Raw genomic sequence first — 12,922 nt, forward strand, 5'->3', positions numbered from 1 at the left:
TCATTTATACTCAATTATTCATGTTACTGTTGGTAGGAAAAAACGAGTACATAAAAGTTTACAAAAACCACTCATTGTTCCTGGCAACGGTAACATGAATATAAAAGATAACTTTGTACATTAAATATCAAAATAGAAATGGACTATTTTATTAGGTAGGCCTAATGTTGGATAAATGGAATTTTCTATTAGTGGTAATAACTTTTCCACAGACTAAACTGTGTCCCAGTTTCTATCTCCGAAAATAAAACATTCACCTTCCCACAGAAGATTCAACTGAAATTCTGAGCATCGTTTAACACCACCAGGGGCCACGGCGTAGCTCGGTAGGCTGAGGTGCTTGCCTGCTGATCCGGAGTTGCGCTCGGGCGTGGGTTCGATTCTCATTTGGGATTATTTTTTTCGAAATTTTCCCCAACCGTAGGGCAAATGTCAGGTAATCTAAGACGAATCCTCAGCCTCATGTCGCCAAATACCACTTCGCTATTATAGTCCCGTCGCTCTAATTTCCGGCAGCCAATCACGTTGCAGGTCGGCTACATTTAAACATGTGCGTCTTGTGATTCGCTGATGAAGATGTAAAGCATTTCCTAAGGCTGGATAAATACTTAATATATAATCGCCCGCCATTTTGGCTCTTTCGTTGGCGTTCGCAGAAAGCACACGAGGACGTTATTTGCCGCTCAATTATTTGCTGAATTACAGTGCGTTTGATTTATTATCATAGGAGCTACGACATGATAATGTTTAACGGTGTGGCAAATAGATCCCTCGCTGGTAGCCCGGAAACGAAAGAACAAAAATGGCGAACGATACTACCTACCTAGACTTTATAGAGCCTTGACTTCCTAAGACGTAAGCAAAGAGGAGGAGTCACGCCGGGAATAACAGCGTCGCGACTATACCAATCCCATCGAGTTAACCCAGTAGTTGATACAGCGTCGTTGAATAATCAACTAAAAAAATATGCGTGCTATTCATACTGTACTGTAACTGATTCACAAAAGTTATGTTTATACTATTCAACATTTATTGATTATAAATTTTAGTTTGTTTTTTAAGCACTGCAATCGATGTTTGTCGAACAATGACTTTAGTGAGACAAGAGAGTCAATAGCACTCAGAGGTTAGGCAATCAGCAAAGCAATGTACAGGAGTGAAAGCACTGAAGGCAAGCGGTCAACTGCACACGAACGCTCACGTGTGGTGTAATGGAAAATCGAGAAGTAAAATTTAGACAAATCCTTACCCATTAATAATCACTTATTACAGCACAACGCAATTTGTAGTTGAAGACAGAATACTTTGTTGAAAAGAGAAGACCAGCCTGCGAAAATTAAGAATATGTCATTCCATTTACTTATGGCTTTTAAGGAACCCGGAGGTTCATTGCCGCCCTCACATAAGCCCGCCATCGGTCCCTATCCTGAGCAAGATCAGTCCAGTCTCTACAATCATATCCCACCTCCTTCAAATCCATTTTAATATTATCCTCCCATTTACGTGTCGGCCTCCCCAAAGGTCTTTTTCCCCTCTGGCCTCCACCCTAGATCATATACACACAGATAGCTCGGCCTTATAGGCTTTGACGGTAATAACTTTTGTCAGGTTTACTATGCTGCCATGTAGTTGTTACATAAGGAGTCACGTCATAATTCCCATTTGAATTGCATTAGCGACTGTACTGCTATCTCGTGTTCGTTTACGGCGGACGGGTGACAATCCTGGCGGTTGTTCTCTTCAAAGTGCTGCCGATTTTAACATAGGGATGAGCTATCTGTTACATATATGATCTAGGCCTCCACACTAACACTCTATATACATTTCTGGATTCGCCCATACGTGCTACATGCCCTGCCCATCTCAAATGTCTGGATTTAATGTTCCTAATTATGTCAGGTGAAGAATACAATGCGTGCAGTTCTGCATTGTGTAACTTTCTTCATTCTCCTGTAACTCCTTCCCTCTTATGGCTGGTTCACAATAAACCGGGAACGGAAACGACAACGAGAACGGAAATAATGTTAAAATAAATGTATTTAAATGTGAGCATTCACAATAGTTAATTGCAAATGCTCACATTTAAATACATTTATTTTAACAATATTTCCTCGTTGTTGTTTCCGTTCCCGGTTTATTGTGAACCAGCCTTTAGCCACAAATATTTTCCTAAGCACCTTATTGGTCGTACCAAAGAATCAGTCCCATTCCGAACCATATTTTGGGGTTTCGGAACAAGCTGTTTTTTTACGGTGATGGGTTGTTAGCCCTTCGCCCAACCCCCAAGCTGGAGGACCACCCCTCATTGGCTGTCCGCGACTGCTTATTCAATATATTCGCAGCTACCCTCCATGTCTGGAGGCCGTCTCGTCTATCCGCAACCTGAGGACGCGCCATGCCGTGGTGATAGGGACCCACAATACATGGGTATACCATTCCATTACGTTTTATAACTATTTAATGCTAATTCGATGTTGTTAAACAAATTTGAGTGGAGCAAAGACAACGCTGAGACACTCGTTTTAGTCATGGAGCATTGAAAAGAATATTAAGTCTACGGCAGATCATTGACCTTCCATATATTTCTATTTCAAGGCCAGATAACATGCAAATTTTAACTTTCTTGCTTATCAACTTCGTTAATGCTTCCGTTACAGTACGATAAATGGAGGGAAATGACAGCCATTGTCTGTGTCCATACCGGGGGGAGTTGGTAGTTAAGGGAACTTTAAACATAAATAAAGTGATTTCTACTCATTTCCCTTGTAACGCGCCACTTTGCAATAGCTAGCAAACACCTTTTAATTCCCAAAAGGTGTTCGCTATTATGAAGTTTTACTGGATTAAAACAAACAGTATATACGAAATAAAACAAGTCACAATCAACGCTCAAACAGAAGTGTAATGGAATTTGTTCGTAGTAGGGAAGCAAGCCTCGAAGGGAACGATATATCGATTTTTACGAAATACCGATATTTTCGTTTCGATATATCGATATATCGTTATCGAAATTTTTATTCAATATATAGTATAATATATCGGTTTTCTCATAAATGTATATTTTTTTTGTGTGGAATTATCATCATTATCAACAACAACAAAATTCAAACTACACAACTCCGATAATTCCCGAGAGATGGCGCTAATGAAGGTGGACAGCTACATAATTGTGCAGTCTTGAAATATCCAATACAATCATTACCGTACTCTAATTGTCTGGACTGGAATTCGAATTCAAACTGTTTAATATGCAGCAGCACCAAATTCAAAATGCTACGTGTGCGAACGTACGACAGATGGGGAGTTTATCTACGTACTGCTTTTTTAATATTTTTATTAATGTTATATTTAATCGCTTACAATTTTACAAAATGCCACTATCTAATTAAAACAAAATCATAAATTCAGTTAACTCCAATCACTGCCTGTCAACAGTACAGCGCACAGATAACTTAGCTTCATCAAGTTTGTTGTATTAATTCACGTAGGCCTACAATGAGCCGTTCAGAGCAAAAGTGGTGTACGTCAAAATTGGGTATTGAGGTTTAAAGTAAAAATTCTGTAAAATACAGCTCAAAGTAGCAATTAGTATGTCCTTCCTGCTATCCACTGACTACTAATAGTTTAAATAAACTGAATATTAATTGCTACTTTGCGCTGTATTTTACAGAATGTTTACTTTAACCCTCATTACCCATTTTTGACTTACATCACTTCTCCACTGAACGGCTCATATGTTACTTCCATAAACTATATATTTTGAGCATTGTAGATTAAAATTTCGTAATTAAAACAAATTTTCTCTTGAAAATCACTAATTTCCAACAAATTCGTGCTATACCACGTACACACAAAATTTCTGCTTTATTTTGTGAGTTTAAACTTACAATATTTTGACCTGAAAGATAAATGTTTGCTTTTATCAGCTGAAAAACAGTATTTCATGAATCCGTCGTTTGCGAAATCATGAAAAAAACCTACATTTGCGGATATGGAAGTAGACTAACAACTAAAATGAAAAATGTTGCAGAATATTATCGACTAAGAGCGATGCTGCATATACTGAAATAACATACAATGACAGTAAGCATGCAAACATTTTCTGAATAGGCCTACGGCCCAATTTTTCGGAATATGCCACAGTGTGGATGTAAAAAACCAGCCTTACCTTGATGGCAGGCTGCACTCAGTATCAAGCGCCTTCCATTCGTGATTTCACAGCAAGATGCTCGCCCTTCCCACGTGCAGTCTCAAAATGGCAAAGGGTGATCCTGAAATGCCAAAACGAGGGGGAAGATAACACCAACAAAACAATCGTTCCACATGATGTGCTTTTCAGGCTGGCTGGCTGACCAGCGGTTGTCGGCCTGTTGCAAATAAGGATAGCTCAAAGCTACAATTTAACTGTAGACACATTCATATTATCTGCTCACCAAAACATTCTAGCCAGCCACTATTTTATTGTCTTCCTTAATATCAACAGAAGTGGAATGAGAAGTAAGAGATGAAGGCTTTCTTTTTACAGCTTTGGTAAGAGAATATCGAAACGTTTGGCATATACTTATACAGAGTGTTTCAGAAAGAAATACAGATTTTTTCAGAGACGATTATTTGGGTCTACGCAATCATTTTAAGTAAGGGGACACAGAATACCCGACACGTAATTTCGACACTATGCAAACTGTCGTCTATCTGGAGATTAGGCAGCCGACAGAGCACTTAGACATCTACAGTACGATTTATTTAAGGCCCATTCACAATGAAAATTAAACATAACCGTAACATAAACACAGAAGTTTGCGCCCAGGCTACCAAATGGGATCATTCAGAATGATTCACATAAACATTGACATAAACATTACCGTAAGACGTTAACATGAAAGTTTGCAAACTCCAAACTTTCATGCTTATGCTTACGTGATTTGCAAACAGAACACAATCGTGGAGCGCTGAAGTATACGACAGAATATGAGGAAATGGCGTCGTTGTTATGTTTCCATGGTTACCAAGTATGTTTGCTGTTATGTTTATGTTCCCATCGTGAATGATGGTATGACTTCATGATTTTACCGTAACATTTACATTCTTAAGTTAACGCTTACGTTATGTTTAATTTTCATTGAGAATGAGCCTTTAGTCCTGACAGTCGCCGGAGATGTGCGCCTGGGCCAGGCGAGTCCATTTAGTTACGCCAAGGGGTGTTTGGGTTAGTCACTCACTTGTCTTCGGAGCATCGGATGTCATGCGTGCGGTATAGCGGTATGTTTCTAGTACAATTAAGCTGCACTGCATTCCTTTACCGATCGCTCGCCCTTATTTATACTCCGGAGCTCTCCCCACTACTCCTATTACTTCCCCTCTTTCGCGTCGCTGAGCTGTCAGCAGTGTTGCCAACACATAAATTGTATACCCGTCAGTACAACACCTGGAAATTCGATAGAATCCGTCAAAATTAAAAAAAAGAAATAAGACCCACCTATATATACAGGGTGTTTCAAAAATACGGGGCATAATTTCAGGTATGTATTTCCCACATGTAGACAATCAAAATAGTTCATTACAACATGTGTCCAGAAATGCTTCATTTCCGAGTTATGGCCTTCACAACATTGAAATTCACCGGAACGTTTTTCTTTCCGCAGGTCGTTGTCATTACAGAAGATGTTCAAAATGTCCACCTCCTGCTTGAATACAGACCTCAATCGATGTCTCATTGACCTGCGAACACGATCCCAAACTCCAGGAGTATTGCGTATGTCCTCAGAACATGCCACAATTCGATTCCGAAGGGATTCCAACAGTCTCCAGACAGTCGTATGAGGAACATTGACTTGCAACGCTACCCTTCGTGTGCTGATAGAAGGAGTCATGTTCACAGCCTCCAGAATCTCCATTTCCTCCTGTACTTCTGGAGTTGTAGATCTTGATCGTCCCCTTCCCAAACCAGGAGAGTTAAATTTTCCATACTCGCACAGACGGTAATGGAGACGTACAAATGTCTTCCGATCTGGACATTGTCGCTGTGGGTACCTCTCCTGGTACAAACGACGAGCCAGCTCAGCATTGCCGTCCGCCTTACCGTACATGAAGTGTAACTCTGCCAGCTCTTGATTTGAATACATGTCGCACAGTCTAACGCCTACACAACACTGAATGTAACCTTAGCCTCGGAATGAACTGTCAGAGTGCCCTCTTAATGTCTCCTTTGACGGCAACGACCTGCGGAAAGAAAAACGTTCCGGTGAATTTCAATGTTGTGAAGGCCATAACTCGGAAATAAAGCATTTCCGGACACATTTGTAATGAACTATTTTGATTGTCTACATGTGGGAAATACATACCTGAAATTATGCCCGTATTTTTGAAACACCCTGAGAGAGAGAGAGAGAGAGAGCAAATTTTAACACAACTTATTTACCAAATCCTGATTAAAATAATAATTCGTCACAATCTAACTTAATTACGAGGAAATCTGAAACAGGGGATTCTTAAACATAGTACGGAACAGGCAGGGCTGTTCAAATAAAAAGTAAAAGTAAAATCTCCCAAAAATTAAACAATTAAAAATTACAGTAGCTAAAAATGTCAAAAGACGATGTAAATCTAATTTCCGCCAGAAAATCTTCACCCGTCGAAGCCATTTTTTTCCTGTCCGCTACGTTGAAATTCCGTGCTCTGCAGTTTATCAGCTGTCTGCCCATTTCATGTTTTTTTTTTTTTACTTGGCTATTTAACAACGTATCAACTACAGGGTTATTTAGTTCGATGGAATTTTTAATAGCGAGATGATATTTGACGAGATGAGGCCGACGATTTACCAAAGATTACCTGACATTCACGGTTGGGGAAAACCTCAGAAAAATCCAACCATGTAATCAGCCCAAACGGGAATCGAACTCACACCCGATAGTAACTTCGGATCAGCAGACAAACGCGCTACCGCCTGAACTACGTCGGTGGCCCTCATGTTGTGTTAAGGCTGGTCAACAATAAACCTGGAACGGAAACGAGAACGGAAATACTGTTAAAATAAATGTTTTTAAATGTGAGCATTCACAATTAACTTTCACGTTCCCGTTCTCGGGCTCCGGCAATCTTCTCGTTAATGGTGAATGCTCACATTTAAATACATTTATTTTTTAATATTTCCGTTCTCGTTGTCGTTTCCGCTCCCGGTTTATTGTAGACGAGCCTTTACTCGTATTGACGGATGTGTCCTGGACTTGCTTTTTTTTTAATCAATTCTGCAGTGCCTGGGAAAAGTGACATAAGTCAGTTTTCACAAACCTTTTTTGATCATTTATTGACAACTTATACTGGTTTATGTCGATTTGATTTTTTTCTGTATGAATTATTGTAATGGGTGAAATACTATGTCTTTTTTTCCAAGCGAGCATATGTTCCATAAGTTGTCACTAAATTATCAAAAAAGGTTTGTGGAAACTGACTTATGTCACTTTTCCCAGGCACTGCAGATTATCGTCAAAGGTTTGCATGACCTCAGCCACTTAATTTTTATTTGTAGAGATACATGAACGCTCTTGTGTATCAGAACCGAGTTGATACAGCGTCGTTAAATACTCAACTAAAAAACGAAACCCGTAAATATTCCAGAACAAACAGTAGCAGCACTAAAGGCTGGTTCACAATAAACCGGGAACGGAAATTAAAACGAAAACGAAAATTGAAATATTGTTAAAATAAATGTATTTAAATGTGGGCATTCACAATTAACTATTAAAAATGCTCACATTTAAATACATTTATTTTAACATTATTTTCGTTCTCGTTCTTGTTTCCGCCCCCGGTTTATTGTGAACCAGCCTTAATTGTCGCTGCTGTAACTGATGTCCAAGATCGAGCATATGACGTTTTCTAAATACCCAACGGTCCGTGTTCCGATGATTTGTGTAATCAAGGCAATACACTATGGGCCAGGAATCAAATCTAGATGGAAAAAATTCCCTTCCAAGTTGACATAAATCATCAACTCAGTTTATTTTTTTATCACTCTTCGAAATTCACGAATCTATAGCTATTCATAATCACATTCGTTGTCATGTGTCAATGTAATAAAAACACATGCTAAGTTATGGCTGTGTTAAGGGAAGACTCCACTGAAAATCATGAAAATTTTTCCAATTTTTTTTTTTTTTTTTTTTTTTTTGCTATTTCACTTATTCAGAATTTATATTCTCATACCCCAAATGGATTCAGCTCAATTCTGATTACAAATACTCGTATGATTACACTTTTTTAAATTTAGACTGGAAGGGGGTGTGGAATTTAAAGAGCTGTCAAAATTGTTTCTCATCGAAGAATTCTTTTTTAAAATTTCTGATTACAAATCTAGTAACTTTTTGTTGGCTCCCTGACGTTACTAGATGAATGTAGCGGAGAAGAATATTAATTTACATAAATATTCATTTTATTTTCAAATCTATTTTTCTGTGTTCATTTTTATTGATTCAACACCAACTTTCTTATGCCAAATGTTAATCAATCTGGATGAAATTTTTACTGCAAGTATTTATGAGGTAGCTGCATGTTTCTATGCATTTATTTTGTGAGAAAATATTAATAAAATAAACTAGCAGCATTTCTCACAAAATAAATGCATAGAAACATGCAGCTACCTCATAAATATTTGCAGTAAAAATGTCATCCAGATTGATTAATATTTGGCATAAGAAAGTTGGTGTTGAATCAACAAAAATGAACACAGAAAAATAGATTTGAAAATAAAATGAATATTTATGTAAATTAATATTCTCCTCTGCTACATTCATCTAGTAACTTCAGGGAGCCAACAAAAAGTTACTAGATTTGTAATCAGAAATTTTAAAAAAGAATTCTTCGATGAAAAACAATTTTGACAGCTCTTTAAATTCCACACCCCCTTCCAGCCTAAATTTAAAAAGTGTAAACATACGAGTATTTGTAATCAGAATTGAGCTGAATCCATTTGGGGTATGAAAATATAAATTCTGAATAAGTGAAATAGCTAAAAAAAATTTGGAAAAATGTTCATGATTTTCAGTGGAGTCTTCCCTTAAGGCTGGTTCATAATAAACCGGGAACGGAAACGATAACGACAACGGAAATGTTAAAATGTATTTAAATGAGCATTCATAATAGTTACGTTAACAGTGCGGCCTCATGCCTGCTAGACAGCGATAATTGTTATGTTATTTATGATTTATTTAGGAAGACGTGTCACCACGCTATTCTCACCCTATCCCATTCTTAATACGGTCTATCTATGGACGAACTGAAAGCTGACCAGGCCACGCGGCCAGAAGAATTGTGCCTCTGCTACAGCTTTTCAAGTACAACCGCAAAATCTGCGAAAACATACGAAATGCAGAAGCCAGACGCGGCCAGAGCGCTCCGGCCTCAGAAACAAATTTTACTGCAAGACAGATCTACACACATCACAAAGTTTTCGAACACTTCTACAATGCTATATATATATTTAGTAGGTTATTTTACGACGCTTTATCGGCATCTCAGGTTATTTAGCGTCTGAATGAGATGAAGGTGATAATGCCGGTGAATGAGTCCGGGATCCTGCACCGAAAGTTACCCAGCATTTGTTCATATTGAGTTGAGGGAAAACCCCGGGAAAAACCTCAACCAGATAACTTAGAAAGCATGATGGAAATATTCAGATTGTCAATTAATATAGATAAACACAATATAATATTTGTTACTCAGTCAAATGACAAATCAATGTAAAATAATGACTTATATTGTATGGTCATTAAGTTTTATATACATGAATTACAAATTTGTTACTCTACTGAACAAGAGTTCCATAGAATATTATGAAGTTTAATTACTACACTACGTGGTTTTTAACATTATTTTAATTTTATGACTTGTAACATTACATTTTAATTATGGAGATGTTTTGTACATCATTAATCTTAAACAGTTTATCTAACACCAATGTAATGGCTACACAGTTTGATATTGAGATATTGTATAATTGTGCCTGAAGATGCCTGAATGGGCGAAAACGTTTGCAATTTGTAATTTATATATATAAAACTTAATGACCATATAATATGTCATTATTTTACATTGATTTGTCATTTGACTGAGTAACAAATATTATATTGTGTTTATCTCAACCAGATAACTTGCCCCGACCGGTAATCGAACCCGGGCCACCTGGTTTCGCGGCCAGACGCGCTAACCGTTACTCCACTCTACAACGCTATATACCTATTTCATTCAAATAACTAATAAACACTTCGACTTTGACACTCCTTTTTTAATTGTCACGTTCGCGCTGAATTAGAATATGCCTCAGTAATTTGCTCACCCACTTGCAGTAATCAAATTGAAAAAATTCAAAAACGATTCTCAAGATATCTGTATGTTAGAAAATATCATTATTCGGCCTTCCATAACAAAATTTCGTACAACAATCTACTTGCTGAATTTAATTTAATGTCTCTTGCCAGTCGTAGATTACTTGCTGAGCAACTTTATTGTATAAAATATTCAACGGTCTACTGGATAATAGCGAAATGTTATCATAAATCCAGCTTAACGCTATAACAACACATTTAAGAAATCGTCAATTGTTATATTATAAAAAACCAAACACTTCAGCACATAAAAATTCAAAAGTGTTAAAAATGTATTCAAATTTCAATGAAATATGTAAAACATGGGATCTAGATTTCAGGATTTCTTACATGAAATATAAAAATTTTCTTATTAATATACTGAAGGTAGTTGATTTTAAATAATATTGCTATGTATTTGTTACTCTGTAATTTGCCAGTTATAGCTACATTTTACATTTTTGGCTCTGATATCTATACTTATCTATTTTTCATTATTTTTATTTTGTAATTTTCAATTATATCTAGACTATATCTGTGTCTTTTATTTAGGTAGTATCTATTTGTCTGTATTTTTTCTTCACTTATCATTTTTAATTTGTATTTACACTTGTATCTTGCATTTGTATCTGTGTTATCTCTTTTTTCTTGTTATCAGCAATTCTATGCTTTAAACAAATATCTGTACTATCTATTGTAATTGGGGATTTGCCCAAATAAATAAATAAGTAAATAAATAAATAAGTAAATAAATAAATAAAATTTGAGTTCAGTTAAACCAATTACTGAAGCCCGGCCTCATTTACCTCAGTCAATCAGCCGCCACTAGCGTAACATTGCTTCCGCTTTTTCGAAATTTTGGTCCAAAGTGACCATGATCGTGTCGTCTAAAAAATTAAATATATACAGAAAAGTTTCAAGCGTAGTAGTAGAAAATTGTTCGAATGTATTTGCATATAGTTCAAGCAAGTCCGACTTAACTGTGGTCATCTGCTAAACGTATCAACCTAAACCTGTCCATAAAGCGTTTCAGCCACTGTAAGCCGCTACCGGAACTTAACTTCATGTCTTTGTATTACTTTATTACATGACATATGAAGGAATAAATCGATATGAATTACTTTATTATATGACGTATGAAAGAATCGAACAAAAAGTAGAGGCACCTATTAGGCACACAAGAGAAGAGGGTAACAACGTTCTTTTCAATGTATCGCGTAAATGTTGAAAAGCTAATTTCTGTATTAGAAAGCTAATTTCTGTCAGTGATATGCAATTAAAAATTAATAGCTAATAAGCGCTACATTCTTAATTAACTTCGTTCTAGCCAAGAATAATTGACTCTGTTGTAGTTCCACATCCCAAATAATCGCGGAACAGTCATAACTGCGGGATGGTCTCTCTCAAAGAGAATATTATAGTATCACATGACGGTTAAATGCGTAAAGCACCTTCTACACACAAATAATTTTCACGTGAAATTAACTCAGCTCAAATTAACTCTATAGCAGAGACTTCTGGTGGGAATAATATTCAGTGCGAGAAATCGCTTGTTTTCAATTGTTTCTACTAGTCGTTTATTGACCGGTGTATTTGTCTAATAGCCTTGGGTTCAATGGATATAGTAGAGTTATATAATCAGCTGTGTTTCTAATAGACGCATTGCGCAAAAATCCGGTTCATTTTCAAATCGTGCCACAAAAGAAACCTACTTTGTAATCTGCCCCTGAGCACGAGTTCTACTCTTTCAGGGGTGAGCTAAAATTTTATCAGTTACAAGTATTAGCAAAACAAATCTATACTAATAATAAATCTGTAGCCGAAATTTTTCTGGTAATTTTCGATTTTTCCAAAAATAATTGGTCCTAACATATATAATTAGCCACTCTGAAACCGAAAATCGCATTTTTTAAATGTTTGTTTGTATGTCTGTCTGTATGTTTGTTACCTTTTCACGCGATAATGGCCGAACCGATTTATATGAAAATTGGAATGTAAATTAAGTTCGTTGTAACTTAGATTTTAGGCTATATGGCATTCAAAATGCTTTATTTAAAAGGGGGGTTATAAGGGGGCCTGAATTAAATAAATCGAAATATCTCGCTTATTATTGATTTTTGTGAAAAATATTACATAACAAAAGTTTCTTTAAAAATGATTTCCGATAAGTTTTATTCTTTACAAAATTTTGATAGGACTGATATTTAATGAGATAAATGAGTTTTAAAATTAAAATAACGCCTCTAAGACGGTGCAATGAATTAAGAACAAATGACTTCGTCCATAAGAGGCCTTGGACGACAACAACAATCGAAACAGGGGCCTTGGACATCAACAATCGAAAGCTATTAAACATAGCCTACAGAGAATGTTTCTGTGTTTGTATGAAGTAATATTAGAAGCTAAATTAACCGATTTGTATAATTAATTATTATTTCACCATTGGAAAGTGTAGTTTCTCTAGATGGACATAATGCTATAATGTTATTACAGTAACTTCTGAGTAAATCGAGGACAGGTAAGATTAAAATAGCTTCTTATGCACAGAAAATTTGATAGGCTAT

At 36.5% G+C, this 12,922-nt stretch overlaps 1 protein-coding gene across 2 annotated transcripts in view; it reads right to left on the reverse strand.

Moving 5' to 3' along the window:
- Positions 1–12,922, reverse strand: part of ERR (estrogen-related receptor) — a 370,747-nt gene that overhangs the window by 314,380 nt on the left and 43,445 nt on the right. For both annotated transcript variants that reach the window (XM_069828081.1, XM_069828082.1), the window contains exon 3: positions 4,169–4,271. The gene's annotated coding sequence lies outside the window, so the exon portion shown is untranslated. The remainder of the gene's footprint in view (positions 1–4,168; positions 4,272–12,922) is intronic.

Source organism: Periplaneta americana, chromosome 6 (genome assembly GCF_040183065.1).
Source record: "Periplaneta americana isolate PAMFEO1 chromosome 6, P.americana_PAMFEO1_priV1, whole genome shotgun sequence".
NCBI lineage: Eukaryota > Metazoa > Arthropoda > Insecta > Blattodea > Blattidae > Periplaneta > Periplaneta americana.